The sequence below is a fragment of the Mustela lutreola genome, chromosome 2 (assembly GCF_030435805.1).
Source record: "Mustela lutreola isolate mMusLut2 chromosome 2, mMusLut2.pri, whole genome shotgun sequence".
In the NCBI taxonomy this organism is placed as follows: domain Eukaryota; kingdom Metazoa; phylum Chordata; class Mammalia; order Carnivora; family Mustelidae; genus Mustela; species Mustela lutreola.
In genome coordinates this window covers 99,466,584-99,485,942 of record NC_081291.1, presented here as the reverse complement: position 1 = coordinate 99,485,942, position 19,359 = coordinate 99,466,584, and the positions used below count along the sequence as shown (strand labels likewise).

Here is a 19,359-nt window from a genome sequence, read left to right as displayed (position 1 = left end):
CCGCTGCCTCAGCGGAGGGCTTGGCGCTCTCTGCAGGAGCCCTGCCTCATCCCAAACCCCAAACCTTAAGCCCTGGCTGGTGGGACCCGCTAATAGAAGGCGCGGGGCCGGACGCTGGGGATAAACTGGTGGCAAAAAGAGACCCTGTGTCTGCTCTGAAGCCACTGGGCAGGTAAATCTGATTATGGCGTTCGCCCCTTGAAATCTTTTCTGGTTACTTCTGTAAAGACCCAAGCTCCTTAAAGCACGCGTGAGGCCCCATGTAGTTCTCGAATGATGCAAGCTTTTTCTCTCCACGGGCCTCTGCAGATGCTCTTCCCTCTGCTGGGAGCTCCTCCCTGCCTCTTCCCTTAGTTGTTGAGCTTGCTGCCGGACATATAATTTTTTAAGGAAAATTGATAATTAATAATTTTTTAAGGAAAATTATCCAGGCCCTGAACCCTTGAATTCTCCTTAGCCCTTGTCAGGGTGTGCAGTTATTTCTGTAATTTTTGCTTAATGGGTAACTTAGTCGTGGACTGAGGTTCTTGAAAGGCAGGGGTTGTGGCTGCTTGGCTTTCACTCGTGTATCTCGCACATCTTCACAGTGCAGGCTCATAGTAGGCTCTGATAAATACTTGTTTAAGGAATGAATGTAGAGCATGCCTGGGTAAGTTTCACGTGGTATCCATTTTCGCAACCAGCAGAGAGGGAGGAGAGTTGTTGAGTGGACCATTTGAGGAGGCCAGTGAGTGGCCCCGGGGACAATAATATACAGACATTTGACAGTATTCTTATTCTGGTGAGGACTCTGATGGCCCAGAAGTTTGGAGGGACATGGAGGCATCCATGCTCTATTGTGTAATTTCTTCCTCCCGCTTGAGGTTAATATAAAGGATCGTTTTATCTTTAGGGTTGGTAGAGTTGAAGTCATTTCTAAATGCTGAGCAAGTATGTGAGAGAAGGGGGATAGAGACACAAAAAGAAACAACCTATTAATCAGTCTGCAAAGTAATAATGACTGAATGCTTAAGCAAATTATATCATACAGATTCTGCTTTGTGAGCACGGATTTTTTGTTTGCCACCCTGTACTGAAAGCTTCTGGAAAACAAAGACTTTTCATATTTGTATTTTCTTCTAAACCAGTGTCTTGAGCAGAGTTTTCAATAAATAATTGTTGAAAGAGTGAGGTAGTGGGGAAAGGGTAAAAGGCCCCAGAGTGGAAATTTCCAGTGATGGGATAAGGTTAGCTGAATGATATTCCTAATTACTTTTATCTAGTCCTTATTTCTTCTAAGAAACAATGCTAAGTTGTTTCTTAGTTGGGCTAGCATCAGGAAACCCTGGTTGGGGAGCAGCTCAGTGATACCGTTTAATGAAGGATCAGATTTTCTTGTAAAACTTCAGACGTCTGGATATCCTTTATAAGACCAGTAAGATGTCATTTATTGGATGTTTGCTATGTCCTTATATATTGTGTGTATTTTTCACAACAGCCCAGTACTTACATTACAGAGGCCCAAAGCCCTTCAGAAGTTACAGGGCCAGCATGTAGAGCCAGACCTGTCATGTTAACAAGGCCTGTGGTGACAAAATGGTTAAATGTGCTTGAAGAAATATCTGGGCCCTTCCTTAGAGGCCTGAGAAGCTCCTTTGCCCACAGAGCACTGAGGTGCATTCATGTTTGCACCAAGAATAGTCAGTGCAATCTGATTCCTCAGGTGCCTTGTTCTGTGTCACTGTTTTCTCTTTGGTATAATTCCTGGGATACCTGAATTGAGGAACATACCAGTTTGGGCTACATTTTCCACCTACTCATTCCCGGGGACCAGGACACTGATGGTAGCATTAGTCACTTGTTACTAGACAGAACTGTTACGAAAAGAAAGTCTGAAGAAAATACTGTGAAAGGTAGTGAACTTGAGTATAAAATGTGTTCAGTCAAGCTGATCCTGCTTTTGACTTGACACCCCCACACACACACCTCAAGGTTATCTCTGTGCCCAATATGGAACTCAAACTCACAACCACAAGATCAGGAGTCACATGCTTTCCTCATGGAGCCAGCCAGGTGACCCATGCTTTTGACTTTATTCTCATTCGCAGATTATTTCCTTGTTTCCCAGGGTACCTAAATGCTGTTCTTAACCTCTTAAACTGCCTCTCACCAGTTTGCCCTTTGACATCAGTGACTGATTGATTGATGGACGACTTTTTATAAGATTTTATTTTATTTATTTTTTTTTAATAATTTTTTTATTTAAAGATTTTATTTATTTATTTGACAGAGATCACAGGTAGACAGAGAGACAGGCAGAGAGAGAGAGACAGAGGAGGAAGCAGGCTCCCAGCTAAGCAGAGAGCCCGATGTGGGGCTTGATCCCAGGACCCTGGGATCATGACCTGAGCAGAAAGCAGAGGCTTTAACCCACTGAGCCACCCAGGTGCCCCTATAAGATTTTATTTTTAAGTAATCTCTACACCCAACGTGGGGCTTGAACTTAGAACCCTGAGATCAAGAGTCACATCCTCTACTGACTGAACCAGCCAGACCATCAATGGCATAGTTTAAGAGAGTAACAAAATGTTTTCATTCACCATTCTCCGTGCTTTCATTCTGCCTCCTTTTGAAAAAGGAATTGTTAATGCATTGACGGGTTTTCTGAACTTACTTTTTAAAGAATGTGAATGGAGATTAAAATAAAAGGGAAAAGTTACATAGTCTGATAACAACAAGACTTAAAATTCTCCACATGCCCTTCCAGTATTGGTTCAGCCTGATGACTGGCGATACGTTTAAAGGAAGAAGAATCGGGGCTTTAGAAACAAGCCCTGGGCTCAGAATTCTGGCCTCAGAGGATTGTGTGTCAGAGCCAAAGCCAGTACCCACAGTCTCCTGCTGCTGGCTGGTTTGCTGCTGCTTAGACATCTTCCCCTCAGCCTGAGGACGCTGTGGTTCTACCTACACAAACACAGCAAGTGGGGAAGCGGTGAAACAAGGTGATTTTGCAGAACATCAAACAAGAGAAACTTGACAATTTTAGAAGAATGTAGGCTTTGGTTTAAGTCATGTGGAGCGTGGGGACTGTAGATACACCCTTAATTAGAGCCAAGAGCCAAAGGAAGGCAGTACAGACTCATGTTCCAGTTGGTTAAGACTTTATAAAAATTTGTATTGTGTTTATTTAGAGAAATTTTAAAAACATAGAAAAGTATAGATATTAATACCCATATTCCTGCTACCTAGAATCAACTGACCATCATTAAATATTGGCTCATTGAAAAATTTCAATGGAAGAAAACATTGCAGATAAAACACTATTGGATTTGCAAGTCCAGCACTATTACTTGCTTGTCTTCCTTCAAGGCCAGTATGAACATGAATTTGATGTTTTTTTCTGAGTCTATTTTCTATAGTTATATAGAAACTATATACATGAATAGCTCATACCTGTTAGAATGGCTGTTATCAAAAATAAATAACAAGTGTTGGCAAGGATATGGAGAAAAGGCAACACTTGTGCACTGTTGGTAGGAATGTAATTTGGTGCTGCTACTATGGAAAACAGTGTGGAGGTTCCTCAAAAATAGTAAAAATAAGAGTGCCCTGGTGGTTCAGTCCATTAAGTGTCCTACTCTTGATCTTGACTCAGGTTATGATCTCAGGGTTGTGAGATAGAGCCTGCCACAGGCTCCTCGCTGTGCATGGAGCCTGCTTGAGATTCTTTATCTCCCTCTGCCCTACCCTGTCCCTCTAGAAAAAAATTAAAAATGAAACTACCATATCCAGCAATTTTACTTTTAGATATTTCTCTCTCTCTCTGTTTCTCTCTCTCTCTCACACACACACACACACAGAGACATGAATACTATTATTAAGCCATAAAAAAGAAGGAAATTCTGCTGTTTGTGACAACATGGATGGAGCTTAAGGACACTATTCTAAGTGAAATAACTAAAAAATGACAATTACTGTATATGTCTCATGTGGGTGGGATCTAAAAACAAAACCAAAAGATTGGTGATCATTAGAGATTGGTGATCATTAGAGGTTGAGGGGGGAGAAATGGGTGGAGGGGATATAAATTTAAAAAATAATAATAATGAAGAAAGGTGTTTTGCACTTCCCACTGTATTTAGCTTGCCTCTACTATCTTACCTTTTGTTATTTGTCCCACCTTTGATCTGCCTTTTTTTCTCCTTTCTTTCATTCTTAAAAGTAGCCTGAATTTTTGTTTTCATATTCCACTTTTTCCATCCCCTGGTTTGGAATTCATTGACTCTATTCCTGTTCTTAGAGAGGCTACCCTTAAAATTTTACATTGCACACTTAAGAGAGCCTAACCACCCCGCTTCTCCTTTTAGACAATACAGGTATTTTGGAATACTCTAACTCCAATGCCTGCCCCTTTCACTGTGTAATCAAGTTTCATTGAGTCTGTCCTTTTTCCAGCCCACACATTTGCCTTTGTGATCGTTATACTGAATTATACAATGTTTGTTTATATTTATCTGCATGTTTATCATTTTTTCTCAACAACCCTTGCATCTTATACTTGTCTTCTTTGATCACTTCTTTCTAACGTACATACTTAGAACTTCTTTTAATGTAGGTCTTTGTGATTTTTAAAAAAGATTTATTTACTTTAGAGACTGATAGAGAGCAAGAGTCGGGGAAGTGGCAGAGGGAGAGAGAGAATCCTCAAGCAGACTCCCTGCTGAGAGCAAAGCCCCAGTTGGGGCTTGATCCCATGACCCTGAGATCATTACCTGAGCCAAAATCAAGAATCGGCTGCTTAACTGACTGAGCCATCCATGTGCCCCAGTCTACTGGTGCTTTTTAAAAAAACTTTATTTTGAAATAATTGTATCTGGGAGCTAGGGGGAGTCACTGAATTCCAGTCACCTGGAATCACTTTTACATGCTTCCAGGGTCCTATCCAATGCAATAATCTTGGACTCAGTTCCCCTAGCTTGCTCCTAGCTCTGCCAGCCCTCCTAATTGTGCTGAGTAGGCATTTACTAATGGTTAACACTCCTCTCTAAATTTGTACCCCCCATAGCTTTGGGTCCAGCTCAAAAATTTTTTTCATCTCCTTTGAGAATTCACTTCCTGAAAAACTGACAGTGAAATAAAAATTATGGGTTTCTTTAGCAAAAAAAGAAATTCTGAATAAAGGTTCTTGGGCATAATAGAATCTTGCTTTTATTTATTTTTTATATTTATTTGACAGAGATCACAAGTAGGCATAGAGGCAGGCAGAGAGGGAGGGGAAAGCAGGCTCCCCACTGAGCAGAGAACCTGATGCAGGACTCGATCCCAGGACCCTGAGATCATGACCTGAGCCAAAGGCAGAAGCCCAACCCACTGAGCCACCCAGGTGCCCCTAGAGGCTTGCTTTAAAAAAATTATTTGAGCTGTGTCTGGCTGGCTCAGTCAGTGGAGCATGCAACTCTTGATGTCAGGGTTGTGAGTTCGAGCTGCATGTTGGGTGTAGAGATTACTTAAAAATGAAGTCTTAAATAAACAAATATTTGAATGCTGCCATGAAAGGCAACTGGAAATCTGTGTGAGAGTAAGACAGGATTGTTGTAGGGAGCTCATTCTTTGGAATTCATATCATTATCATCATTACATTTATTCAGTATTTATTGACCATCTGTTCTATGGCAAGTCCTGTGGAGAGAATATTACAATGAACATCACTGATGTTTTTCCCCACTCATGAAGTTTACATTCTAGTGGAGGAGGCACAAAAAAATGAGCAAGCAGACTGATTAGTTGCTTACAAAATGGCTCCCAAGCATCCTTACTTCCTGGTATCAACATCCTTGTGTAGTCCTCTATTGTATTTTACCATAGTTGGTCTGTGTGATTAATATCATATAGCAGAAGTGATGAGATGTCACTACCCAGAGGAGGTTCTAAAAAAGACTTCTGCTTATTTCTTAGGCCCTCACACCTTTTCTTGGATCACTTCCTCTGTGGGAAGCTATCATGTTGTGGGTGCTACTCAGGCAGCCTGTAGAGAGGCCTGCTGCTAAGGAACAAACTGAGCCCTGCCAATAACCACTTGAATGAGTTTGGAAGTGAATCCATCAGCCCCAGTTGAACCCTGAAATGACTGACTGTGGCTAAACAGGTTGACTGCAACCTCATGAAGGGTTCTGTCCAGACCATCCAGCTAAGCCAGTCCTGTATTACTGATCCACGGACATGTCAAGATGTTAAATGTTCCAATTTTAGGAATAATTTGTTATGTATCAGTAGATGACTAATACACAGACAGATGAAATAACTGCAAATTGGAATAAATGCCTATACCAATCTTATGGTAGAGCAGTTGCTCATCAAGAGAAGTGATATGATCAGATGGTTAACGAAGTAGGCTTTGGAGCCTGAGTGCTGGTTTCAGATCCTGGCTCTGCCACATACTGGCTGTGTGATCTTAGCAAGTCTTTTTTTTTTCTTTTTTTTTTTTTTTTAGATTTTAAATTAATTAACTTACTAATTAATTAATATTAAAGATTTTACTTATTTATTTGACAGACAGAGATCACAAGTAGGCAGAGAGGCAGGCAGAGAGAGAGAGAGAGAGGAGGAAGCAGGCCCCCTGCTGAGCAGAGAGCCCAATATAGGGCTCGATCCCAGGACCCTGAGATCATGACCTGAGCTGAAGACAGAAGCTTTAACCCACTAAGTCACCCAGGTGCCCCTTAGTTTATTTTTGAAAAAGAGAGCAAGCACAGGAAAGGGAGAAGCAGACTCCCTGCTGAGCAGAGAGCTGATGCAAAACTCTATCCCAGGAACTTGAGATCATGACCTGAACTGAAGGCAGATGCTTAACTGACTGAACCACCCAGGCACACATTTTTTTTAAAATTTCTGTTTTCTAATTTGATCATTTGTAGAATGAAGATAATAACAGTACTTACGTTAAGGTTGTTCTGAAGAGTCAAGAAGTTAGAAAAAAGTGTGTAGCCCAGAGATTGACACATTTTAAAGGTCCAATTAATATAGCTGTTGTTAATCTGTATTGATTCTTGAACATTTGTTATTAATCTATTTTTTAAGATTTATTTATTTATTTATTTGAGAGAGAGCATGAGTTGAGGGGAGGAGAGGAGATTCCCCACTGAGCAGGGAGCCCAAGACGTGGGGCTTAATCCCAGAATCCTGGGACAATGACCTGAGCTGAAGGCAGCAGCTTAACCAGCTGAGCCACCAAGGCGCCCTATGTTATCAATCTATTTGTTTGAGCTATTTGCCTGTGCTTGTTTATACTGGAAAATGGCTACTGAAGGTGAATGCCTCTGTCTAAATCTGACCCAAAATTAGCAGGGCCACTCCACACTGTATTGCACACCTATGTGCTGGGGATAATGCTCAGTCCTGGAAAAAGTAAGATATGATCCATATCCCCAGAGTTCAGATTCTCAGATGGGAGGCAGACACAAGGGTTATTAATGTAATTAAGGATTAATTAAGGATTCTAAGTCTAAAAGACTTGTGAGTTGAAGAATCTTCAAGAATTTATCACCAAATGCCATTTGAGTTTGGTATACTCCTCGTTATGAGGAAAAACTTGATAGGTCTATGCCTAGGAGAAAATTTGAGAATTAGTTTAGAAGTTTAGAAATGAAAAGATCTGTTGTAATTGCTAGGAAAGGCTGTAATTTATACTGGTAAGACAAAGCACAGAGGAAAGCAGTAAACTGAAATGAAGACAGGCTTTGGATCTCAGCTTAAATGCCACTAACTGAGAGAGCCTCCTCCATGTGCCCCTGTTCTCTTCCTTCTCTTCATAGCACTTATCATAATTAATGCTTATTTGTGGTTTTTTTCACAACCACTGTGAGGGCAGGAATCTCATCTGGTTTACTCACCACTGTGAGTATACTGTGTTTATACACAGTATTTAGTTTGATCCCTGGAACTTAGGTAACAGGTACTTAATACATTTTTGTAAATGAATGTTAAATGAGTGTTTAGAACCATTGGCACCCTGGTGAGTCATTGAAGACCCATAGAAAACTCTGGGTTCCTGGCTGGCTCAGTCAGTGGAGCATGTGACTCTGAATCTTGGGGTTGTGAGTTTGAGCCCCACACTGGGTATAGAGATTAATTAAAAATAAAATTTAAAAAAAGAAAGGAAAAGAAAACTCAAGACCCATGCAGCAGTGTGCTGAGTCAAAGACTGAACTTGTGTACAGTCTTTTACTTCTCTAGCAAAGAGAGGGGCTGGAAAGGCCTTGATGGTCCATGAGAATGGAATTCCTTTGGAGGACTGTAGAGTACTATAGAACTTCCTCCCCTCCACTTGATACACACAAAATCCAGGAGTGATGAGGAGGAGGCTCTCTTCTTAGGAAATAGAAGATAATCAGCCTTCCTGTGCTTTGAACACTGTAAAGAATACTGGTGATCCTACATCTAACATCCATGGTCCTCTTGGCCCTTAGCTTTACTCAAGTAGCCATATCTCTCCCTTGCAACTTATGTGATTCAAGGAGCACCCACCCCATTGCCAATTCCAATTATGGTAACCTCGTTTCCCTTCTGGAACTCAAGGTTAAGTCTTCTTTACATTTGCTAGTCAGTTACTGATTGGGAGGCAGAGTATGTGCCTATGTGACCTAATTGGTCAGAAAAACCCAACAACAACAACAAAAAAAACCCACAAAAAAAACCAAAAACAGAAGGAAAGATTGTAGATGGAAAAGAAAGTATGTGGTCCTGATTGCTCCTGGTAGACCTCTGGAAAATCACTTTAGTATGAATTTGAAACCTACCATGTTTGTAGGAGAGCAGAGAGACTAATAGATGAGGTCCTTGATAACTTGTTGAGCCATTGAATTCACCAACCTAAAAGTGTTTTGCCTGTGGACTTCCTGTTGTGTGAGATAATAAATTTACTTATTGCTTAAGAAGACAGTTTGAGAAGACAGTTTGAATCAGGTTTTCTATTTGCAGCCAAAATGGTTCCAACTGACACGTGATATTTGACTTTCTGGCTCAATTAGTGCAGCTATAATCAGAAGAGTGGGCAAGTCACCCTATTGTCTTGGAAAAGGCAAGCAGTTGGACTCTGTGTTTCTAGGGTTGAAAATGAAAATCTACTGGGGCATCTGAATGGTTCAGTTGGTTAAGCTTCTGCCTTCAGCTCAGGTCATGATCCCAGGGTCCTGGCATTGAGCCCTGCATCAGGATCCTTGTTGGGGGAGTCTGCTTCTCCCTCTCCCTCTGATTGCTGCTCTACCTACTTGTGATCCCCCTCTCTCTCTATGAAATAAATAAATTAAAAAAAAACCTTAAATAAAAAAAGAAAATGAAAGTCTGTTTAAATATAAACTACTGCTAGTGTGAATAGCTAGGTAAGGAAAGGGATTAGAGGCAGCGTTGAGAACATCTTTGCATGGCGCAGACACAGAGATCAAACTCACAGTGGCCCCAGATGCCTGGGAAGAAAGCCAAATATGGGCCTGAAAGTATTTACCCTAAAAGCTGTGACCCTAAGATTTCTTGTGAGACCCGGAATGATTGATGCCCTCTGTTGGAGATCGTCAGCCCTTATGGGACCTGCACCACCACAGATCTGGAAAATACGGGTCGTCCAACAGCGACACTATGTGGCTGTAAGATGCAAGAACAATAGTGGGCCAATGAGACTTCTCTTCAGGTGTGTGGAAGTTGTATTTTCTGCTAGGAATTTTTTGATCACTTAACCCCTTATGAGTTTTTGAAAATGGTGGGCAGGGACCCTATTTGTAGTTTCTGACTTTATTAATCTGAGAAATAAAATATTGAGGTGACTTCTTTTTGTGAGGGGGAAAAAGCAATGATCATATTTGTACATGGTGGAGATGTTTTTACAGTTTTTATCTGTATTGTCAAGATGCATTAAAATTAGGCTTGAAGTCACCCCAACAAGAAATATTCCCATTTTATTACTTCCTTTGAAAACTTGTCTATGGTTTCCCATTACCCCCCTGGATAAAGTCCCAGGTCTTTAGCACACCTCCTAAAGCCTTCCCATTCTGCCTTTCCAGGGATGCAACATAGTACTCAGTTTCATCAGGGAGCCCTCAGTAGGTTCCATTATATTTGTAAAGGCTTTTGGAGTTAGGTTTTAGGGGAGGGCATATATGAGTCATACCAAAGGGGCCCAGGTTTAATGACAAAAAATAATAAGGTTTACTGATTACTTGTGATTTAGGCATTATAATAATGTGCTTTGAAACTATTTAATTTGCTCAAGAAGTTCTCTATAATTATCTTTCCTCCCTGTGTTTCTGGGGAACTCCTACCATTCAGAATCATTCAAGTATTTCTCTAAATTTGCAGTTCTTGAGCTTGGAGGCAATTAGAATCACCTGGGGAGGGGAGGATGGGGAAGAGACGTTATTGACAAACTATTAACACCTGAGGCCTACCCTGGAGATTCTGATTTAAGTAGTCTGGGGATTGATTACCAAATTTTCACAGCTCCTGGGGTGATTCTAATATGCAGTCAGGGTTGAGACTCACAGGTTTAGGAAGACTAAAGTGACCTATTTAGGTAATTCTTCTCTTTTCCTTCTGTACCCTGCGCGAACTTCTTTGATTATGCCTATCACACTGTATCTTAATTTCAGAGCGTATATTCAGTCCCTAACTAGACTGAGCATTTCCAGTCAGCCACCTCTGCATTCCTGGAGCCTCATGTAGGGCCGGACACTTCGTGGAGATTTGAAAATGCTGAACGTAAGGGTAAAATGTCATTAATGAACACATACTGGGGTCCTCCAAATGCTAGGTGCTGCCGCGATCAGCAAGGTCTGGAACTTAGAAAACAAGCTGACTAGTCCTGTACAAAGGCTCACAGTCACAGCTTGAATGTGTGTGGAGGGCAGAACGCGTTGGTTACGTTGTCGGGGCCTCATTTCCACCAACGGCCTCAATTATGTATTTCTGTGGTCCGGGCAAATGAGTTTCCAGGTGTCTGCTAACAGCGCCTGCAAAAGCACAGCTTGTTGTCAGTGCGACGGCAGTGCGCGGGCGCAGACCGTAAGCTCGGCGCACTCTCCTCTGAGTGACTGTAAGTCCCGCCCCCAAGAGCGAGGGCAACTCGACGCGGGGCCGACCTAGACACTTCCGCCCCGCCCCCCCATTTCCCCGGGCTGTGGGAAGAAACAGGGCCCGCGCTCTGAGGCGGAGCGGAGGTGGGGCTTCTCGCCGCGCTCCAGCTCGATTGGCCGGCCTCCCGCGGCGCGGTAACGGTCGCGGGGGCGGAGCCAGAGAGGGCTGAGTTGGGCCGGGCCGGGCCGGGCGTGCTGCTGGGGAAGGCCGCGGCGGAGGAAGGTGAGTGGCGTCGGTGTCCCTCCCCCGCGCATCCCGGGGACCGGCCCGGGCCGGTCTGGGAGAATGGTCACACCGACTCTTGTCGGGCGCCCAGGGAGCGCGTCAGTTATAATCCTAGTGTAAGGGTGGCGGTCCCTGACTAACCCGGCTGGAGTCGTGACTTCCTGGCCTTGGGCACCTCGGGCTGCTCACCGCAGGCCACAGCGCCTCCGTTTCTTCATTCGCAGCACACAGCTGGTAATTCTTGCGGTGAGGGCTGGTTGAGAAGGTTGAAGAGGCAGTCGTGTGAGGCTTAGAATGACAGCCGGCGCAGACCGCACTGCGGCCGAGTCCTAGGCGAGTCTCCGTGTGCAAGAGCCGACCAGAACGGATCCGCTTCGCTTTTCAGGGTTAGGGTGTCTGAGAAGTTTGCTGTCTAGAGGAGACTCGGAGCGAAAGGGTGGGTACCCGGGGGAGTAGTCGAGTTGCCCTTCCAACTACTCATGAGGCTCATTCCAGGCTCGGAGGACGGCTGGCTTTCGGCGGAGTCTGAGTCTGTGAGGTGGGAATGTCAGAAGGCTGGGATCCGGCCCCTAGAGACCGCACAGGAAGGGTTTCTGCTACCATTTATCTTCTAATCATAATAATATTAAGCATTGTGCAGGCATCACCTGCGTTGGTTCCAGTCCTCTGCAGGAGTTTGTTTTTACTTTCTTTATTGCCAGGTGGACTCCTGCCTGCCCCGCCACACCTTGAACAGGTGGCTAACTGGGGTTTGGCCCGCAGCTTCTCCCTCAAACGGGGAGAGGCGGCTCTGGCCCTTTGTGTACCCTCTCCTGGGGCCCAGTTACTGGGTGGAGATGACATCCAATCCCAATTCCCATTTCCTTATTTTCAGTAGATTCACTAATAAGAAAATTGAGCAGCATGCTCCTCTGTTTTGGGAGTAGAGCTTTCGTATTTAATTGACAGTAGAGACTTTGAAAGCATTGCGTGTTCCATTTATTGCAGTAATGTGAGATATATGCTTTTGAGATAGCTAATGACAAATTTTGATGAGTCTCCATGGAGAAAGAATCACCACATGCCATGGTTTGTTATCTCCAGCTTTTCCCCAAGAAAGTGTTGAAAAAATACACATTTTATTGGATCCTGCTTGTTAACTGGGCTTCAGACCTGTGAAGGGGAAGTTACCAGAGGACTCTTGGAAAACCTGGACAGTGCCAGAAGATACAACATGCTTTACCTCTCTCTGCATTTGGCTTTTTATGTTATGTGCAAACAACTTGTCTCCTGCAACCCCTATTCCCACAGTCTTACTTTAGGTGTGTTGTGGCACTGATTAAAGGTATAGCGTCTTCTTTGGCCTTGGAAAACATTTGGTCTTTACCTGTGACTCAGTTCCAGATCTGTGTCCTGTCACAGCTTATAGTAGGGGGAAAGGCTGGTGCATACTATCAGCACATTAATTTCACAACATGGACTTCTGGAAAGGAATTAAAAATTACTTAAGAACTTTTTAAAACAATTATTTATTTAGTCACAGGTGGAATTGAGAAGATAGTTTTTATTCCTGCCTTTGCCGTTTGTGTTTAGTGGTATTTGTGTGAGAGCGTTTCATTTTAGTACCCTTGCAAATGAGAATAATCTACCTTTGTGGTCAGAATTATCTGTTCTTACAGATAATAGTTTATGATAGATTTGGACTCCCAGCTAAATGTTTCAAAAAGCAGGGAGAGGAATGAAGAGAAGGAAGAAAACACAAGATGATGAGTGTTGAGTCCATCAGTGGTTACTTCAGCTGTTCCACTTCAGTTCAGTGGTTACCAGTGCCATAGATGCCTGCTCTGGGAATAACACAAGACCATTTTCACTAGAAGTTGAACACTTTAAGATTTTTGGTTTATCTTTTGAAATCTAGATGAAGATCCAGTTTCAGACATAAGACTCACTGGGTGATCATTTCATTGAGATCAACTTGAATGACTAGGTGAAAAGTGCAAGAGGAATGTGCTATGACTGAGGTATGTCTAATGTGAATGATAATTCTCTCTGGATGTTGGGAGGCCTAGAAAAAGACCTGTTATTTGTTGAATACTGTAATAGATACATTGTATATATTTCCTTCTGATCTCTTGATAATTGAATTAGGTAGATATTTTAAACTCAGCTGAGGAAACTGGAGCCCAGAGAGGTTAAGTAACTACACTAATTCAGGTAGCTGGTGGTCACCAACTCTGATCACCAGCTCTGTCAGCTATGAGTCAGGCACTGTTTTATTTTCTTTCTATATTAACTCCTAATTTCCATAACACCCCTATGAGCTACGTATTTTTTACTCTCCTCATTTTATGATAGTGAGATCAAGGCGTAGAGTCATTAGTAATTTCCTGGCTGTGTGGCAGAATCCACAGTTCAAATCCAGGCAGCCTGGCTACAGAGCTATACCAGCTTTCTTTTGGTTAGTGTTTTTGGTATTAATAAATTATTAAAATAAGATGATACCCCTCAGATCAGGGTGTAGAATCGTGCTCACCATGCCAGAGCCCCTCCATTGCTCAGTGCCAGTCTCAGTTACTTCTGTACTCCCATTAGTAGCCATTCTTCAGATTTCTATAGTACTTATTTTCTTATGCTTGAGTTTTTTTCCATAAATGTATATTTCTAGACACTATAGTGTAGCCTTACCAGTTAAAAATTACTTAAGAACTTTAAAAAAAAATTATTTTAGAACAAGCAGGGAGAGGGGCAGAGAGGGAGGGAAAGGGAAAGAATCTTGAGCAGACTCCCCACTGAGTGTGGAGCCTCATACAGGGCTCCATCTCATGACCTGAGCTAAAATCACGAGTCAGACACTAAACCCACTGGGCTACACAGTTGCCCCTTAAAAACTCTTTAAAATATCTGTAGGTTTGCAGGGTGCCTGGGTGACACAGTTAGTTGAGCATCTGGCTCTTGGTTTCGACTCAGGTCGTGATCTCAGGGTCACGAAATTGAGGCCCGCGTTCGGCTCCATACTCAGCCTCGATTCTACTTGAGGCTCTCTCTGATAAATAAATAAATGTATTTTTAAAAATCTGTAGGTTTTTCTCTCTGTTCCTCCTTTTCCCTTATAATTTATCAGATCTAGAATCTGGGTTTGACCTATATATACTGTAGACTGGATTTTGCTGATTATAAATTCATATACAATTCAGTATGTTCTGCCCTGGATAATTCCTGCACACTTATAGCTGGATCCAGGACTGGATCAGACTCAGATTCAAGTCCTTTGGCAATTCTCTAAGCAGTGTTTGTCAAGTCCATTGGAGGTGCCTGTGCCTCTTTGTGATCTCAGCAACTCTTGAAACTTCATACCTATATCTATTCATTTAAGGTTGCAAAACAGTGGTATTTTCTATCCTGTTTTTTTTTTTCTTATTAATTGGCATACTAGTCCCTTATATAGCATCTGGATACACAGCTATATGATTCCTTTAGGAAAGGCAGCATAAATGCTTGATTCTTTCCATTTATTTACCAATTTTCAAGATAATGAATTAGTTCCTTATTTTTTATTTTTTTATTTTTTAAATTTTTTATTTTTTATAAACATATATTTTTATCCCCAGGGGTACAGGTCTGTGAATCACCAGGTTTACACACTTCACAGCACTCACCAAAGCACATACCCTCCCCAATGTCCATAATCCCACCCCCTTCTCCCAACCCCCCTCCCCCCAGCAACCCTCAGTTTGTTTTGTGAGATTAAGAGTCACTTATGGTTTGTCTCCCTCCCAATTCCATCTTGTTTCATTGATTCTTCTTCTACCCACTTAAGCCCCCATGTTGCATCACCACTTCCTCATATCAGGGAGATTATATGATAGTTGTCTTTCTCTGCTTGACTTATTTCGCTAAGCATGATACGCTCTAGTTCTATCCATGTTGTCGCAAATGGCAAGATTTCATTTCTTTTGATGGCTGCATAGTATTCCATGGTGTATATATACCACATCTTCTTGATCCATTCAGCTGTTGATGGACATCTAGGTTCTTTCCATAGTTTGGCTATTGTGGACATTGCTGCTATAAACATTCGGGTGCACGTGCCCCTTTGGATCACTACGTTTGTATCTTTAGGGTAAATACCCAGTAGTGCAATTGCTGGGTCATAGGGCAGTTCTATTTTCAACATTTTGAGGAACCTCCATGCTGTTTTCCAGAGTGGCTGCACCAGCTTGCATTCCCACCAACAGTGTAGGAGGGTTCCCCTTTCTCCACATCCTCGCCAGCATCTGTCATTTCCTGACTTGTTGATTTTAGCCATTCTGACTGGCGTGTGATGATATCTCATTGTGGTTTTGATTTGTATTTCCCTGATGCCGAGTGATATGGAGCACTTTTTCATGTGTCTGTTGGCCATCTGGATGTCTTCTTTGCAGAAATGTCTGTTCATGTCCTCTGCCCATTTCTTGATTGGATTATTTGTTCTTTGGGTGTGGAGTTTGCTAAGTTCATTATAGATTCTGGACACTAGTCCTTTATCTGATATGTTGTTTGCAAATATCTTCTCCCATTCTGTCAGTTGTCTTTTGATTTTGTTAACTGTTTCCTTTACTGTGCAAAAGCTTTTGATCTTGATGAAATCCCAATAGTTCATTTTTGCCCTTGCTTCCCTTGCCTTTGGTGATGTTCCTAGGAAGACGTTGCTGTGGCTGAGGTCGAAGAGGTTGCTGCCTGTGTTCTCCTCAAGGATTTTGATGGATTCCTTTTGCACATTGAGGTCCTTCATCCATTTTGAGTCTATTTTCGTGTGTGGTATAAGGAAATGGTCCAATTTCATTTTTCTGCATGTGGCTGTCCAATTTTCCCAACACCATTTATTGAAGAGGCTGTCTTTTTTCCATTGGACATTCTTTCCTGCTTTGTCAAAGATTAGTTGACCATAGAGTTGAGGGTCTATTTCTGGGCTCTCTATTCTGTTCCATGTGATCTATGTGTCTGTTTTTGTGCCAGTACCATGCTGTCTTGATGATGACAGCTTTGTAATAGAGCTTGAAGTCCGGAATTGTGATGCCACCAACGTTGGCTTTCTTTTTCAATATCCCTTTGGCTATTCGAGGTCTTTTCTGGTTCCATATAAATTTTAGAATTATTTGTTCCATTTCTTTGAAAAAGATGGAGGGTACTTTGATAGGAAGTACATTAAATGTGTAGATTGCTTTAGGTAGCATAGACATTTTCACAATATTTGTTCTTCCAATCCAGGAGCATGGAACATTTTTCCATTTCTTTGTGTCTTCCTCAGTTTCTTTCATGAGTACTTTATAGTTTTCTGAGTATAGATTCTGTGCCTCTTTGGTTAGGTTTATTCCTAGGTATCTTATGGTTTTGGGTGCAATTGTAAATGGAATTGACTCCTTAATTTCTCTTTCTTCTGTCTTGTTGTTGGTGTAGAGAAATGCAACTGATTTCTGTGCATTGATTTTATATCCTGACACTTTACTGAATTCCTGTACAAGTTCTAGCAGTTTTGGAGTGGAGTCTTTTGGGTTTTCCACATATAGTATCATATCATCTGCGAAGAGCGATAGTTTGACTTCTTTGCCGATTTGGATGCCTTTAATTTCCTTTTGTTGTCTGATTGCTGAGGCTAGGACGTCTAATACTATGTTGAATAGCAGTGGTGATAATGGACATCCCTGCCGTGTTCCTGACCTTAGCGGAAAAGCTTTCAGTTTTTCTCCATTGAGAATGATATTTGCAGTGGGTTTTTCATAGATGGCTTTGATAATATTGAGGTATGTGCCCTCTATCCCTACACTTTGAAGAGTTTTGATCAGGAAGGGAGGCTGTACTTTGTCAAATGCTTTTTCAGCATCTATTGAGAGTATCATATGGTTCTTGTTCGTTCTTTTATTGATGTGTTGTATCACATTGACTGATTTGCGGATGTTGAACCAACCTTGCAGCCCTAGAATAAATCCCACTTCGTCGTGGTGAATAATCCTTTTAATGTTCTGTTGAATCCTATTGGCTAGTATTTTGGCGAGAATTTTCGCATCTGTGTTCATCAAGGATATTGGTCTATAGCTCTCTTTTTTGATGGGATCCTTGTCTGGTTTTGGGATCAAGGTGATGCTGGCCTCATAAAATGAGTTTGGAACAGTTTCAGGAGAATAGGAATTAGTTCTTCTTTAAATGTTTGGTAGAATTCCCCCGGGAAGCTGTCTGGCCCTGGGCTTTTGTTTGTTTGGAGATTTTTAATGACTGTTTCAATCTCCTTACTGGTTATGGGTCTGTTCAGGCTTTCTATTTCTTCCTGGTTCAGTTGTGGTAGTTTATATGTTTCTAGGAATGCATCCATTTCTTCCAGATTGTCAAATTTGTTGGCGTAGAGTTGCTCATAGTATGTTCTTATAATAGTTTGTATTTCTTTGGTGTTAGTTGTGATCTCTCCTCTTTCACTCATGATTTTATTTATTTGGGTCCTTTCTCTTTTCTTTTTGATAAGTCGGGCCAGGGGTTTATCAATTTTATTAATTCTTTCAAAGAACCAGCTCCTAGTTTCGTTGATTTGTTCTATTGTTTTTTTGGTTTCTATTTCATTGATTTCTGCTCTGATCTTTATGATTTCTCTTCTCCTGCTGGGCTTAGGGTTTCTTTCTTGTTCTTTCTCCAGCTCCTTTAGGCGTAGGGTTAGGTTGTGTACCTGAGACCTTTCTTGTTTCTTGAGAAAGGCTTGTACCGCTGTATATTTTCCTCTCAGGACTGCCTTTGTTGTGTCCCACAGATTTTGAACCGTTGTATTTTCATTATCATTTGTTTCCATGATTTTTTTCAATTCCTCTTTAATTTCCCCGTTGACCCATTCATTCTTTAGAAGGATGCTGTTTAGTCTCCATGTATTTAGGTTCTTTCTAAACTTCCTTTTGTGGTTGAGTTCTAGCTTTAGAGCATTGTGGTCTGAAAATATGCAGGGAATGATCCCAATCTTTTGATATCGGTTGAGTCCTGATTTAGGACCGAGGATGTGATCTATTCTGGAGAATGTTCCATGTGCACTAGAGAAGAATGTGTATTCTGTTGCTTTGGGATGAAATGTTCTGAATATATCTGTGATGTCCATCTGGTCCAGTGTGTCGTTTAAGGCCTTTATTTCCTTGCTGATCTTTTGCTTGGATGATTTATCCATTTCAGTGAGGGGAGTGTTAAAGTCCCCTACTATTATTGTATTATTGTTGATGTGTTTCTTTGATTTTGTTATTAATTGGTTTATATAGCTGGCTGCTCCCACGTTGGGGGCATAGATATTTAAAACTGTTAGATCTTCTTGTTGGACAGACCCTTTGAGTATGATATAGTGTCCTTCCTCATCTCTTATTATAGTCTTTGGCTTAAAATCTAATTGATCTGACATAGGGATTGCCACTCCTGCTTTCTTCTGATGTCCATTAGCATGGTAAATTCTTTTCCACCCCCTCACTTTAAATCTGGAGGTGTCTTCGGGCTTAAAATGAGTTTCTTGTAGGCAACATATAGATGGGTTTGTTTTTTTATCCATTCTGATACCCTGTGTCTTTTGATTGGGGCATTTAGCCCATTAACATTCAGGGGAGCTATTAAGAGATATGAATTTAGTGCCATTGTATTGCCTGTAAGGTGACTGTTACTGTATATTGTCTCTGTTCCTTTCTGATCTACCACTTATAGGCTCTCTCTTTGCTTAGAGGACCCCTTTCAATATTTCCTGTAGAGCTGGTTTGGTGTTTGCAAATTCTTTCAGTTTTTGTTTGTCCTGGAAGGTTTTAATCTCTCCTTCTATTTTCAATGATAGCCTAGCTGGATATAGTATTCATGGCTGCATGTTTTTCTCGTTTAGTGCTCTGAAAATATCATGCCAGCTCTTTCTGGCCTGCCAGGTCTCTGTGGATAAGTCAGCTGCCAATCTAATATTTTTACCATTGTATGTTAGAGACTTCTTTTCCTGGGCTGCTTTCAAGATTTTCTCTTTGTCACTGAGACTTGTAAATTTTACTATTAGGTGACGGGGTGTGGGCCTATTCTTATTGATTT

General features: G+C 41.7%; 1 protein-coding gene across 7 annotated transcripts in view; it reads left to right on the top strand.

Annotated features, from left to right (window-relative positions):
• Positions 1-31: 31 nt before the first annotated feature.
• The window catches only part of CEP70 (centrosomal protein 70), a 113,602-nt gene continuing 94,274 nt past the window's right edge, over positions 32-19,359 (top strand). For 4 of the 7 annotated variants that reach the window (XM_059162749.1, XM_059162747.1, XM_059162752.1 and 1 more), the window contains exons 1-2: positions 11,172-11,322; positions 13,223-13,325. The gene's annotated coding sequence lies outside the window, so the exon portion shown is untranslated. Of the gene's footprint in view, positions 173-11,171; positions 11,323-13,222; positions 13,326-19,359 lie in introns of those variants that run through there. The other 3 variants (XM_059162753.1, XM_059162751.1, XM_059162755.1) reach the window with 2 other exon arrangements.